The 14,090-nt window shown below is 36.1% G+C and overlaps 1 protein-coding gene across 2 annotated transcripts in view; it reads left to right on the forward strand.

Annotated features, from left to right (window-relative positions):
* Nucleotides 1-14,090, forward strand: part of GUCY1A2 (guanylate cyclase 1 soluble subunit alpha 2) — a 424,115-nt gene that overhangs the window by 247,762 nt on the left and 162,263 nt on the right. The window lies entirely within an intron of this gene.

The following is a 14,090-nucleotide window of genomic DNA, read 5'->3' on the forward strand; positions in this document are numbered from 1 at the left end:
ATTAGAGAAGGATGCCCTCTGAATAGCCTACTTATCCCTGGGTTATTATTGATGGCTGCTGCAGCAGCAGCAATACTGTTTTCCCAATGGAATAAAAATGAAAAATTTTCACATTGTGTGCTAATCAGATGTTGATCTGATAAGATGTGTGTGTGTATGTGTGTGTGTGTGTGTGTGTGTGTGTGTGTGTGTGTGTGTATAGGCTCTTCTTTTCCCTCCCATCAAGTCCTATTAGTGTCATGTTGCTTTCAGCCTCTTACCTGTCAAATCAGTGCTCTCATATTTTTGTGCAGAGAATTTTATGTAGGTTTTTCTCCTTCAGTGACTAATGTTTTGTTTCACCGGGGGAAGGCAAGTATTTGAGTTTGAATAAATAGTAGATCTTCCCCCCCCCATTTCTTTTTATAGCATTCCCCATGTAATGCAGTATCAGATAGAGCCCATGTATTTTGCTTTGGAGTCTCACACCTTAAGCCAGAGAGAATGTTAGATACAGTGTTATCGAGTCTCCTTGAGACTCGATAGTTGTAATGCTCTTTGGTTTCTTCAGCTTCATTATAGAACAAGTCAGCTCTAAAGGTTTCAGCTGGGTCCCTTCTTAGGAGTACAAATACTGTGTAAATTATACACAGGGGAATGGTTATATTGAATAAAATTAGCTCTTAGAAATTAATTCCAAATCTTTTAGGTTTTATCAATACATAATAATTGCAGGTCTCCCTAGCTGGTTGATTGAAGCTAGGCATACTCTACTACCAGTCTAAATTCCCCATGGCTCAAGGACATCTCCAGTGGGGAGGGTGGCTTATGGAGAAGCTGACAACATTTCCTCCCACCCCCATTGGAAATTTAAGAAAGTGAGTTCCAGCAGGATCCTCCCTGCCCCCAACTCCACACACTTTCACCCCAATTCCCCCAAACACAAACTCAGGGACTCCTAGGGTCTCTCCCTCCTAGGGACCACATCATCAGCAATTCTGCTCTGTAATTCTAAGACTCAGGGGAATGAAAACTAAATCCTCCTTTGAAAAAATGGCCGAGGACCCCTCACTTAACCATAACCTGTCATTTTGGTTTTGAGGAAGAAAGGATAAATCTCCTGAGGCTACTATCCCAGCTACAAGGTAAGAATGTAATTAGAGTTCACTGACATCAGCCTCAGATTCTCCAGAGATGAACTAGAGTTTTTCACAAAGCAAATCAGGCTGTTGAAACAGTGGTTCTGTGAGATGATGTTTTTCTGCATACCACTTATTATGGAAAAGGTAATAATCCTAACAATAATAGTGACCAGGTTATAAAAAGGAAAATATCAGGATAGAAGGTCTACAGGCACTGTCACAATGAGTTGTGATATTCATCCTCTTCTCACATTCTAATAACCTTTTAAATCTGACTTGCTTAAAGCCCTGTCAGTAATCATATGAAATGACCAGATTTTTAGACACAAGGTATACTGGGCAATTTGGATCAGTGTAGTATAGTGGAGAAGAATGGATTTGAATCTTGACTTTGAAACTTAATTTGCTGTGTGACCACAGACAACTCAAAACTTTTCTGAGCCTCAATTCCCTCAGCAGCAAAATAAGGATAACACTTGAAATTTTAACCAATATAGACTAGCAAGGCATTTCCCTAGAATAAAATTGCTTGCTAACAGAATCATATGATATTCTAAAAAAATGGATGGATCATTTGCCAGCCTTCTAAGAAAAAGACCCTCTTTGAGCCCTGAGCATAATTTATATAGGAAGGCATAGCCTCTTTCTGATTAGCCTGACTGTTTGATCTTTGGATCTCCCTTGACAGTTTCCATTGTGGGATAGTTCAAAAGAGGAGGCAGACCTCAGGCCCTCTCCAATTGTTTCATCCTTGGAAAAATGGGTCTTTATCAAATAAAGAAACCACCAAACACACCCTACTTTTAAATAGGTAAAAGTTCACCAGATAAGGAAACAGTCTATCTGCCTTTCTTTGGCATGTAAAGAAATGAAATCCAGCTTCTTCTAGGAATCTTTGGCTTGATAAAATATGTTGCCTCACTCATATTTTCAGTGGCACTGTCCTTTTTGGGGGACCTGGTCATCCCCAAATGTAGATGGTATATTAAGCAAGGAAAAATAGGACTTAATCTTTCAAATGTCTCAGAGAGTTTTTGATTATAAAGAAGGAGCAAGTCCCACCTTGCCTTTAAAAAAAGAAATGGATTCAGTTAGTTAAATGCCTTGATGTCTGGACTATTAAAGTATGACCTTGGCGCTCCAGGGGGCTTAGGAAAAAATGAATAATTTTTCATATAAATATTACTAATAATGCAATTCAACATTAATTTTCCTCATTTTTAATATGAGCTATGTACCACCCAAATATTTTCCTGTGAAAAACAATTTGTAAATTTTAAAGCATTATATAAATACTATATGAGCACCAGTTATTATTATTTTAATCATTGAATTCTTAGCAAAGGTAGTCATTATTGACGTGGAAGGAATTTACTTAGAGAGGAAATTCCTTTGTTTAACTGTTTGGCACATGTTTCAGGCACTATTAAATGATGAACATGCAAAGACAGACAAAATTGATCACTTGTCCTTAAGGAGTTGACATGCTAATGAGGAATGGTGAAAGGTGATGTTGGAACTGAGAGATTCGAACTAGAAGATGTAGCTAGAAATTGGTGTGACCAGAGAGAAAACATCAGTCTAGAATAAAGGGGGAAAAGAACTGAACAGAGTTCAAAAAGAGTTAAAACATGTCTTTGAAGGATATATTTGGGGAGGCCCTTTTGTGGGTCACATCAGGAAAGAGGGACAGGAATATAAAATTCAGCAATTATCTGATAAATAAAGATATTGTATTTGTAATTAATCCCAAAATAAATATCTTGAAATGGACAAAACAAACCAAAAAAAGCCTTAGTTATACCTCCTTCTTTTCTAGATGATGGAATTTTCATTTAGTTAATGATAAGTTCAATATAGTAAGTTCTATGACTTACCCAACATCACTTGGGTAGTATAGGGTAGAGCCAGGATTCAAACCTTTGAACTTCTAATTCACTTCTCTTTCCATGATAATAACGTGGAAATAGGGTCATATACCTAGAGATGAAGAGACTTCAGAGGTCATGTAATCTAATCTTATTATACAGATACGAAAGTTTCCAGAAAGTTAAGTGATTTTGCTCAGGGTTTCAAAGGTGCCAATTCAATTTCAATCATAGATTTAGAGCTACAAGGTATTTTAGAAGTCTTCAAGAGAGACAAGGAGTTGAAGTAAAGCTATGCCTGTCCACTGTATATGAAAATTTAAATAATTCAATTTTCATAGGATTTAGAGATGGAAAGACCCTAAGATATCATTTAGGTCAACTATCATTTTCTATGGATGAAGAAATGGACTCGAGAGGTACAATGATTTGTCTAGGGGTCACATGGATAACAGTATCTGAGACAGATTTAAACCCAGTCTTCTAACTCCAAATCCAGAATTCCTTCCATTAATCACTGGTGGTTAAGCATCTGATGTAGTAGCTGCTGTATGAGATGTAAAATTTAGATGAACCCTGGTTCCTTTCTTCAAAGAGCTAACATTGTAGTTAAGAGAATATGGCAGGCACACATGTTCTCAGCTATTAAGTTTTATACAGTACTGAAATGTTTTTGGCTCTGTAGCTATACAATATTTTAAGAACCACAAATTCATTATGTAAGAAAGCAGAATTAAAAAAAAATTCTCTTAGATTTGCCAAAGGAACATCTTAACTTTTTATTTGGGACAAATCTAATAATAGACACAAATCATTTGCTACCCATTTATTTTTCAGGTTATTGTAAATGAATAAGAAGAAAACCAAGTAAAGATTTATAACCAAGAGGGATGATTTGACACTGTGTCTCATATAATGCATTCAAAATCTGTTACAACAAAATGATATGCAAGTATTTTAAGTTTATGGTTATCTCTGCCTTGGTTGCTTCATTATTCCATGTTTTCCTATCATTAGGGAGATGATACAAAAACCAGTTGTAATGGTAATGGTAGACTTTAGTTAAATTAGACCATAATTAAAAAAAAAGGTTCTGATGAAATCTTCAACCCACTGATTTTGCTGGAGGATTGAAAACAAAATGTAGATAACATTATGCATATTTTATGTATCAAGAAAATCAGACATACATGCTTGACTATAAAGATATTAAAAGTATGTAAATAAGTAGGAGAAAGGCAAAATTAAACATGAATTATGATTTTGATTTTCTTGAAATCAGAAAAGCAGGAATTCAGTAGTGATAGTGTGCTAATAGAATATTTTGTTGTTACAGATTCTTGAGGACTAAATATTAACATTTAATGAAAAGAAAATAACAATTTTCCATTCAGCTTGGTTTCATCACTCTTCCCAACCCATGGAGATTATAATTTCTCTGGATCTTTGCAGATGAACAGTGTTATGAGTTGCCATAACCAAGAACATTCATCATCTTGCAACCAATTTTCTAGATCTTATTCTAATTCTTCTCAAAATTTATCTAGACTCTGCTTGTATAGCAAGTGCAGTTAGTCCATGACACAGACTATATCTGAAGCTTTTCCAGCTTGATAGAACTTGATGGAATTTGTGCTGTGTTGCAGTCCTCCACAAGATCTAATGATCAACTCTATGCCATGAAAATGTTTAAGAATTGATAGTTAGAAAGAAACATTTACATTGATAAACAATATATGCAAATGTTTATAAAAATCAATTGACATGTATGTGAAAGGAAAATATTTGCAAGTAATACTTTATAATCAACTTTAATTTTATTGAAGTCATGAATAGTGTGACTTCTCCCCAAGTGCTCTGCCATCTAAGGCTAATCTAGCTAAGTTCAGAGAAACTAATCTATGAAGATTGGCCACCACTGACTAATTTTATTTTGCCCCGGTACCATTGTAAAGCATCTGTGCTTTAGAAGACAGAGACCTGAACTCAGAGTCAGGGTTTTTGAACCTGGATAAAAGTCCTGCCTCTGATTCTAGAAAACTAGAAGTTGCAGAGAAGGTGCTGAAGATATTGACCTCCATTGATTGAGTTTTCCTAGTTGGGAGGTCCCTATAGTTATGAAATCACCCCTTTCAGTCTTTATCCTTAACTTTTATTTAAAAAAATCTGTTTTCTCTGCCTTCGCCATTCCCCTTTCTCCAATTAAGAATAATAGAGAAAAACAAAACCCTGTTAGAAATAAGCATAGTCAAGCAAAACAAATTTTAATATTGCCCATATCCAAAAGGAAATCAATCTCTCTCTCATTCTCTCTCTCTCATTCTCTCTCTCTCTCTCATTCTCTCTCTCTCTCTCTCATTCTCTCTCTCTCTCTCTCTCTCTCTCTCTCTCTCTCTCTCTCTCTCTCTCTCTCTCTCTCTCTCTCTCTCTCTCTCTCTCTCTCTCTCCTTCCTCTGAGTTTTTTATTAGGAAGTATCATGTTTCATCATGAGTCCTTTGGAACTATGGTTAGTCATTAAGCTGAGCATAGTTTCTAAGTCTTTCAAAATTGTTTTCTTTACAATATTATAGCCTAACCTTCATTTCCCTCCCCACCTCCAACCCCAATGTATTCCTCTTCCCCTCTTTTTCCATTCATGTTTAAAGCATGCTAAGATATTGGCAAAACAATAAAAATATATAACAAAAGAACCCCCTAGACCACGGATGGTGAACCTTTTAGAGCCTGAATGCCCTAACTGCAAACTTCATGCTGCATGTGAACCCCTCCTTATCCCAGATGGGAGGGAGGAAGCACTCCCATTGGACTGCTGGGCAGAGGAGTGGGTGACATGAGAAATGTCCTCAGACACCAGTGGAGAGGGGGAGGAGAGCAGTCCCCTTTAGCACCTTATTAAAATTTTAGATAAAGCTTGAGGATTGGAGGTGGTTGCAGTCTACATTTTTAGAAGGACTCAGCCAAGGAAAATCACACTTGAAGTACTAAAGAAACTGGAGGTCTTCAGCCTTATGGAATGCTAACACGTTACTCCATAATCATACGTAGACTATAGGAGCAGAGTCAACATTTTTACCTCTTCAAATTATGACATGTTTAGGACCTTAATCCTAGTTTAATTAATTTTGGTTACCATGATCTACCCCTCTTTCTCCAAGATAGGAAACCAGAATCTTCTCACATGGGTAGTCAACTTCATTGTTAGTTGTAAGGTAACAGCAGCATGGGTATGCATGACAGGATGGGACCAACCAAGAGAGATCTGAACTGACTTCATGCTTCTAGGACACAAGGCAGCCTTGGGAAGTGGTCAGTTAGAATTTGAAAGGAATCATAAATACCATAATAAGGAAGCAGAGTCCATTGTTTTGTGAATCAACACAGAAGAGGAAGAATAGGGGATTTTAAGATTTCAAAGTTTTGACAGTATGGGTCAGAGTCCAGGAGATCAGGAGCAGAAGGACATGGGGAATTAATGATAAGATATTCAGAAATATAGAGATCAAGTATTTGGAATCAGGAATTCAGACAAAGTCTAACCAGTGAGTGATTGAAGAAATTAAGTGGCTTAGTGGATAAAGTTTTGGCCTTAGGGTCAGAAAGATCCCAGTTCAAATCTAGCTCTATGCCTGGGCAAATCACTTAACTTTGCTATTCTTCAACATTTGAAAAATGAGGATGTTGGATTTGAGAACTTCTAAAGTTTCTTCCTAATATATTTTCTATTTTCTAAATCTTTTTTAATCCTTTGATCTGAGGCAGGAGCTCCTTATAAATACAGATTTCTTGCCTCTCTCTAGAACAAGGTAAAAAAAAGATTGGCACTGAAATCATAGAATCACATAGAAACCTATAATTCAATCAGGAGAATTTGGACTAAAACATGACTTAGTGGACCCAAAACTTAAACACAGATCACAGATCAACAAACGGACTCATACTGAGTCCTCTGATTTTAATATATAGAAATAAGGAATGTTAGCAATACAGTTGAATCACCTGCTAAACTAGATGCATCCTTGGAAATGAGGGAAAGACATTCAAGAAAAAAGTGAGCATTACCGGGGTATAGGATTAGAACATTGCCAGTTATAATGAGTCACTTTTGAAATCTTCAGTAGAGCAAAAAAAATTGAGATCAGGATTCTTCACAGCATTTGAATCTTCCTAAATGAAGAATTACATGTGCATATATATATATATATATATATATATATATATATATATATGAAAGTCACACAATAGACCACAAATGAAACACAGTATAAAATATAAAAAGGGAAATAATAAAATAATGTACTCTTTACCTGAAAAGCATGAGCAAAATATCCTGCATTTTAAGCCTTGTATTAACTAGGATATACAGTATGTACAGTGATTTTTGGTTCACAGAGACTGGAGAGGCTTATTCAGGTCAATTTGAGTCAAATATTTAGTGGGAGCTCTAATCTAGAGAGACTGCAAGATATGCAAACCCTTTGTTTGCAGATCTCAGTAAGGGCTGCCTCTGCTCAGTTTGACAATGGTGACAGGGGATTCATATATAAATTGGATGAAGGAACTAAGGAAAGCTTAAATCCATCCTTATATCTTGCCCACCTGGCAGTAATTGAAAGGTAGGATTTCTCATTTTGAGTTACAAGGCAATGGAACACTCTGCTTCAAGAATTTCAGCTTGGATTCTGGCATTTTTGAACATACCGAACATGATGGCAGACCCTTCACGTCATGGGAAGTCTCCATTAATGTTTAGACAATCAAGCAGACTCCCAAGGGCTTGACCCTAGAATGAAATGGATTTTGAAGCAAAGCAATAGATTTCCTCCCTTCTGGGATTATTCCATGATAAAGCAGGACTCCTGTTAAAGAATCTACATGTTATTGTTACTCTTGACAATCTATAAATATATGCATATCTTTTTCATTCTTCCTTCTCTCATGGAAATGCCAGTTTCATTTGGTAAACAGTGACTGAGGCATTTTTCCAAGATTTACAATTTTACTCTCCATAGCCAGTGAACACTTTGTTTCAACATTTTAAAATGTTATGAATTTATACTAATGCCTTTCAATAGTTTCCGCCAACGTTGGTGCCATTTAGTTTTGCCTCATTATTAATAGATCTGAGGCAGCACTTACTCATGCATGAATTTGGAAAAGAGAAATTTCAGAAATTAGAATCAAGCAACTAATCTGGTAGAATTACAGAATGCTGTCACTTAAATTCATCAGGCAATAAAAAAAAACCAACCTAATATTTATTTTTAGCACAATTATAATGAGTATTAAAAGTTTAGATTACAAAGTGGACAAAGCAGAATAATAATCTGTCATAACAATGTTTCTGCCAACAACTAATATGCATTTTGGGTTAAAGTACTAAGATAACACTAAATCAACTAGTTATGGGACTTTCCTCTTTTTTTAACCCCCTATTCCATTCTTGGCATTTTTCATTCCCATTGGCTGTCTCTGCTGCTAATTGCAACCTTGACTCAGATGTACATTTTAGGACTATTATCTCTCAAGAAGGGTTTCTGGTCTATATGAGTACATATAGCAGTACATTGCAGTAGTACAGTGATTTTTGGATTATAGAGATTAGAGAAGCTTTTTCAGCAGGCTGATTTAACCAAAGGCAAAGCAATCGAATATTACTTTGTGAACTTTTAGGGATCACAAAAATTCTATGTCTTATAAGAATAAATTGCTGCCTTCTGCAAATTCTGTAGCTTATGCCATTTCAAATTGCATATATTAGTTTTGCTCTACAAAAAGGAATTTAATATAAATCAACAAATATTTATTAAATGCCAATTGTGTGCAGAACAGCACTTCTAAAGGCTAGGGGAGATAACAAAGTTTATATTTCTTGCCTTCAGAGCTATCAAGTAATATTTAGACTCATCAGAGAATAGCAACATTCCTTTAAGCAGCAGTTTATGAAAAGCCAAGGAGACTCTATCATTAACTGTGTAGGGCTAGACCTAAAGTGTTTTAAAATTTCACAGTCTCTAATATGAGCTCCTGAATCAAATTGCTGTTGCCTTCCATGAGCTTTTCTGTTTTATTATTGTGATAAATTCTCCAGACAGCTAGCAGGCAGACATCTTTGGAATGGCCAAACAGAAATCCATATTGATGAAGTGTCTTGCTCAATTTATCAAACAAAATGGTTGGGGGTTATTGTTTTTAGGGGCATTGCTATTTTATCTTTTAAAGGATAGTGGAAACTATGGCTAGATTAATGTTGCTGATTTTTAAAAATTCTACCTGGAGTTGAACTACTTCCAGCAAGTGGTGGACAAGTTCCCATGGAACTAAATCATTTAGCAGAGTTTTCTGGGCAGGTCAACCATTGTTTTTATTTCCTCCCCATGAATAGCATCAAAGATTTAAATTACTCTACCTATTTCACAACATATGTTGAATTGCTTGCTAGGGCAGCCCTATCTATATTTGCACTATAGTCTTCTTCTTAGAATCACTTGGTACAGTCAGATTTGAAAATCATGGGCTCAGAGATGTGAACACACATTAATTTCCAAAATGTATCACCTTAATCCAGCAGGCAGTAGTAGTTTCTCCTTTTCACAAAGGCATAGAAACAGAGAAATTATACATTTCTCATAATGGAACCTCACTTCTTAGATTTTGTTAAAGAGATGTTTCAAGTTAGTAGGTCACCTTATTTAGGGATTGGATATATTTTAGTGAAGTAAATTTTGTCTAGATTCCAGGACCAGCCATAAAGCAATGATGGGAATTTACAGGGCCTTGCCCTAAAATGAGGAAGAAAGTTCCTTGATATCAATAAGCAGGAATAATAAGTTTTACTTTTAATCTAAAGCTAGAACTTCAGTAACCTTTTTGAGGGATGAACTAATTTTTAGCCTGCACAGATTTTTCACTTTATAGTTTCTTGGCAAAGATATCATCCACAAGTAGATTTTTGGAGGCAAAATCATTTTAGGAAACTGTGGCTTTATTACATGGCATTAATAATTTATTAATTTTGTTACAATATCAAGAAATAAGAGTTTTAAGAAACCAGGGCTATCTGCAGAATGAAAGTTTCATCCACAAAGCATACAGTTTTGATTTAAAACATGGGAGTTTTTAGCCTGCGCAATTCACCTCCCTGGGCTTCAGTTTCCTTATTTGTAAAATGAATGGATTGGACCAGATGTCCTCAGAGGTCCCTTCCATCTCTAGGTCTAGGATCCCTGGGCAAGTTATTTGCCCTCTCTGAGCTTTGATCTTGAGAAAATAATACTTGCACTATTCTTTTTCAGAGTATTGTTGTGAGCAAAACACTTGGTAAATTACAAAGAACAATATAAATGAGTTAGGGTTGGAAGGGGATGGGAATAACCTTTTTTGTAGTGCCCACTAAGTGTCAAGCACTGTGCGAGGCACTTTGCAAACATTTTATTTGATCCTTAGAACAACCCTGGCAGTTAGATGCTATTATCATGTTCATTTTACAGTTCTAAAAAATAAGGCAAAAAGGTTAAATGATTTGCTGAAAGTCACAAGCCTAGTATCTAAAACTGGTGTGTGAAGCTGAATTTGAACTCAGAGTTTCCTGACTCCAGGCCCTACTCTCTATCCACATCTCCCCCTGAATGCATGCAATGGGAGGATGCCAGAGGCTTCCAGGCTCCCTGGAGTCAGGCAAGAGACTAGCCCCTAGTCCTGTGTCACTCCTGGTGTTCAAAAGTCTGGGCTGTGCCCTGGACTGAGGGCACGTCTGTCCAACCAGAGAGACTCAGAAGGAGTGATGTCAATGGCTTTAGAAGAGTAGAGACTGAAGAAGTAGGAAGGTTTTTTTTGGGGGGGGATTTGGCTCTTGTTCTCTTGGGCTGGAGACTCTTCCTGGAGTAGCAAATGTTCAACATATTTTTTGGTCGAGTTTGCATGGATGTTGTCCATGGAGAACCTTCTGAGTTCAATCTTAGATCTGAGATGGTTCATAGGCTTGTCTCCAGGAAGCCAGTTTACAGGGGTTCATGCAACAAAATAACTAGCATGTGATTATTATTTGACTTTAGGATGCACTGACAATGAAGTGAGGTCAATGTGACTTCTAATAATAACAGCAACTCACTTCTATATCACTCTTTTAGAGTGTACAAAGCACTTTGCATGTGTTTTTCATTCAAAATTCAAAACAACTTTGTGAGGTAGATACTAAGGATTATGATCATTCTTTTTGAGATGAGGAAACTAGGACTCAGAGCAGTAAAATGATTACCCTTGGTAATGTAGATAGTATTAGGAAGGAGGGAAGGAAGGAAGGGAGAGAAAGGAGAGAGGAAATAAGCATTTGTTGTCTTTCACATGCCAGGAACTATGCTAAATGCTTTTCAAGTATTTCATTTGCTTTACAAATACTATTTCATTTGATTCTCACAACAACATTGGGGGGGGTAGATGCTAAGTGGTTAAGTTGAATAAGTGCTAGGCAGGTAGTATTGGGTCAGAGATGATTTTTATCAAGATACTTGACTAAGTCAACTAGATTAATGTCTATAACAGTAAAGAAGTTTCTCAATTATCTTCATTAACAAAATTTGCAGGTCTTTTCAGCCTTCATTTTAACTAGATATTTCCATCTTCTTTTCTAATTTCTATTGCCTCATTTGTAAATTTAGCTAAAATAAAATAATCCTTCTTTCCAGATTCACTATTTGGGTACCTGTGAAAGCAGGCTTACCCAAATAGTGAATCTGGAAAGAAGGATCATTCATAAATTCAGATGGTTCAAATTCTTTCTTTCTAAGATATCTTTGATCCATTAACAATTCTGTTATATGGATTCAAACATGGAACCAATTCTTAATCCACCAAACTGTATTATTATTCAGTCCACATTACTCCATATTGTCTACCTAGGGTATTATCAGACTTCTACTTTTGAAATCATAAATGTCCTGACATATTGAATAATTTATAATGAGTTAAAATTATAATTGAAATGATAATTAAGTAATGACATCTTTAATGTTCTGAAATTGATATTCAGATCTTAGCTTGTTGAATTCAACAACAAAACAAAACAAAACAAATGTTTTAAAATATTTGAAGGTTTATAATATGGAAAAGGCAAATTCTGTGTATTTCTTTCAAAAAGAATTTTTGTTGTTAAGTCATTTTAGTCATGTCTGACCATGTTGGGTTTTTTTTTGGCAAAGCTACTGAGTGGTTTTCTATTTCCTTCTGCAACTCATTTTATAGATAAGGAAACTGAGACAAATAAGATCAAATAATTTGCCCAAGGTCAAACAGTAAGTGTCTGAAGCCTAATGTAATGGATGGGAGAATGGAGTCACCCACTATGTTTCCTTTGAGACTGGAGAGTGAGAGAGGTGGGATGGAGCCAGAAGACAGAGAGGGGGGAATAGACTGATCCTCCCATCTCTTAGCCAAGTGAAGGCAGCACAAGTGGTCTTTTAGAGGGACAGAGTATGTCCCTTGAGAGACTGAGTTGAGTATAAAGTCAAGGACTGAAGTTAACTCTCCCTCCTTGAGGGAAAAGTATAGCTTTCTTCCCAAGCTTCATTTCTCTTCCCGGATGCTTTGAAGCAGGCAACTTAACCTAAAAGGAATAATTCTTTTATTCTAAAGGGGCACACAGGACAAGGAGATTAGGGCTGTTGAGTAAGGGAAGTGGGAAGTAGGAGGTCCATAAGAACTAACAACTGACCCCTTGCCCAAATCCTGAGGGTTCAGGCTGTCTGCCTGACCCCCCTTGGTCAGTTGTGATCTTTGTCCTGACTTCTATCTACCCTAGTTGTAGCATGAAGTTCACAGGACAACTTGAGAGGATAGAGAGAGGTCTTCTTTGGGTGGATGGCTTTATAATAAAGTCCCATTCACTCCTTTTCTCTCCAGCTGGATCCAAGGGGTTTGGATATTCTGAGAGATGGTTACTACTCAGAAAGGTCTCCTGTCTCAGAGATTTCTCTTAGACCAACCACTCTAGAGGAGTTCCCAAAGAGAAGTGAGGTGATTTGACAGTTTCCCCTCAGCCCTTCTCTGTTCCTTTTTAGGAATCTTCTGTCCTCCTTGCTCTTCCCCCACTTAAGTTGCTCTTTTTGCATGCTGGATCTATTTTCCTCTCTTACACTAATTTGAACCTAGATATTCCTGATTGTAGATCCAGTCCTCTATCTACTTTGCCACCTAGCTGGCTCTCACTAAATGACTAGGAAGTTTTTTTTTTTTTTTCTGGACATCAAGTCTCATAGGAATGATTCAAGAAAGGAATAATAAATGCTTTTAAGATGACTAAGATTTAAGATTAATGTTGACCTAAATTTTAGATACATCTTTATATTCTAGGTTCTTTATAATGCATGCTAGTATTTACATAACACTTTAAGGTTTGTCAAGTGCTTTACGAATATTGTCTAATTTTATACTCACAATAACTCCAGGAGGAGTCAGAGGCTAAGTCAAAGATAGAGTAAATACTTTAGGCTGATTTGAACTCAGAGCTTCTTGATTTCAGATCTAACACTAATTTCTTGTATTACCTAGGTCCTTCTACCATTATTATTAGTTAAAACACAGTCATGCCCACTTCTATATATCATTTTGTAGTTTACTAAGTATTTTAATTTCAGCAGTCCTATGAGTTGGATAGAGAAATGTTCTAATGTTTATGTTAGAGATAAAATTACTGATGAAGTAACTGAGTCAAGAAAGACTAAGTGATTTGCTTACAGACACATAATAAGGCAAGGCAATAAGCATTTATTGAAAGCTTAATATGTGCCAGGCACTGTTCCAATAAATACTGGTACTCAATTGTCATTTATTCATTGAAAAGTATGTAGTTCATGGAAATATTTTCTTATGATTAGTGAATAGTTCAAATTGTATTTTCCATTTTTTAAATTTTTTGATATTTAGTTGCTACATTAAATTGGAGATGCCTATTCTATTGACTATCCTTTTGATGCATCTATTATTCCTACTAATCACATTATTCGATATCATTTGTGATATACATTAGCTTTAATTAGAGAAATCAAACATGGTAATTGGACTTGCTAGGAACAAATTTATGTTTATATTAATAAGAAAGCAAGGAGT

This window comes from Monodelphis domestica, chromosome 4 (genome assembly GCF_027887165.1).
Source record: "Monodelphis domestica isolate mMonDom1 chromosome 4, mMonDom1.pri, whole genome shotgun sequence".
Classification (NCBI taxonomy): domain Eukaryota; kingdom Metazoa; phylum Chordata; class Mammalia; order Didelphimorphia; family Didelphidae; genus Monodelphis; species Monodelphis domestica.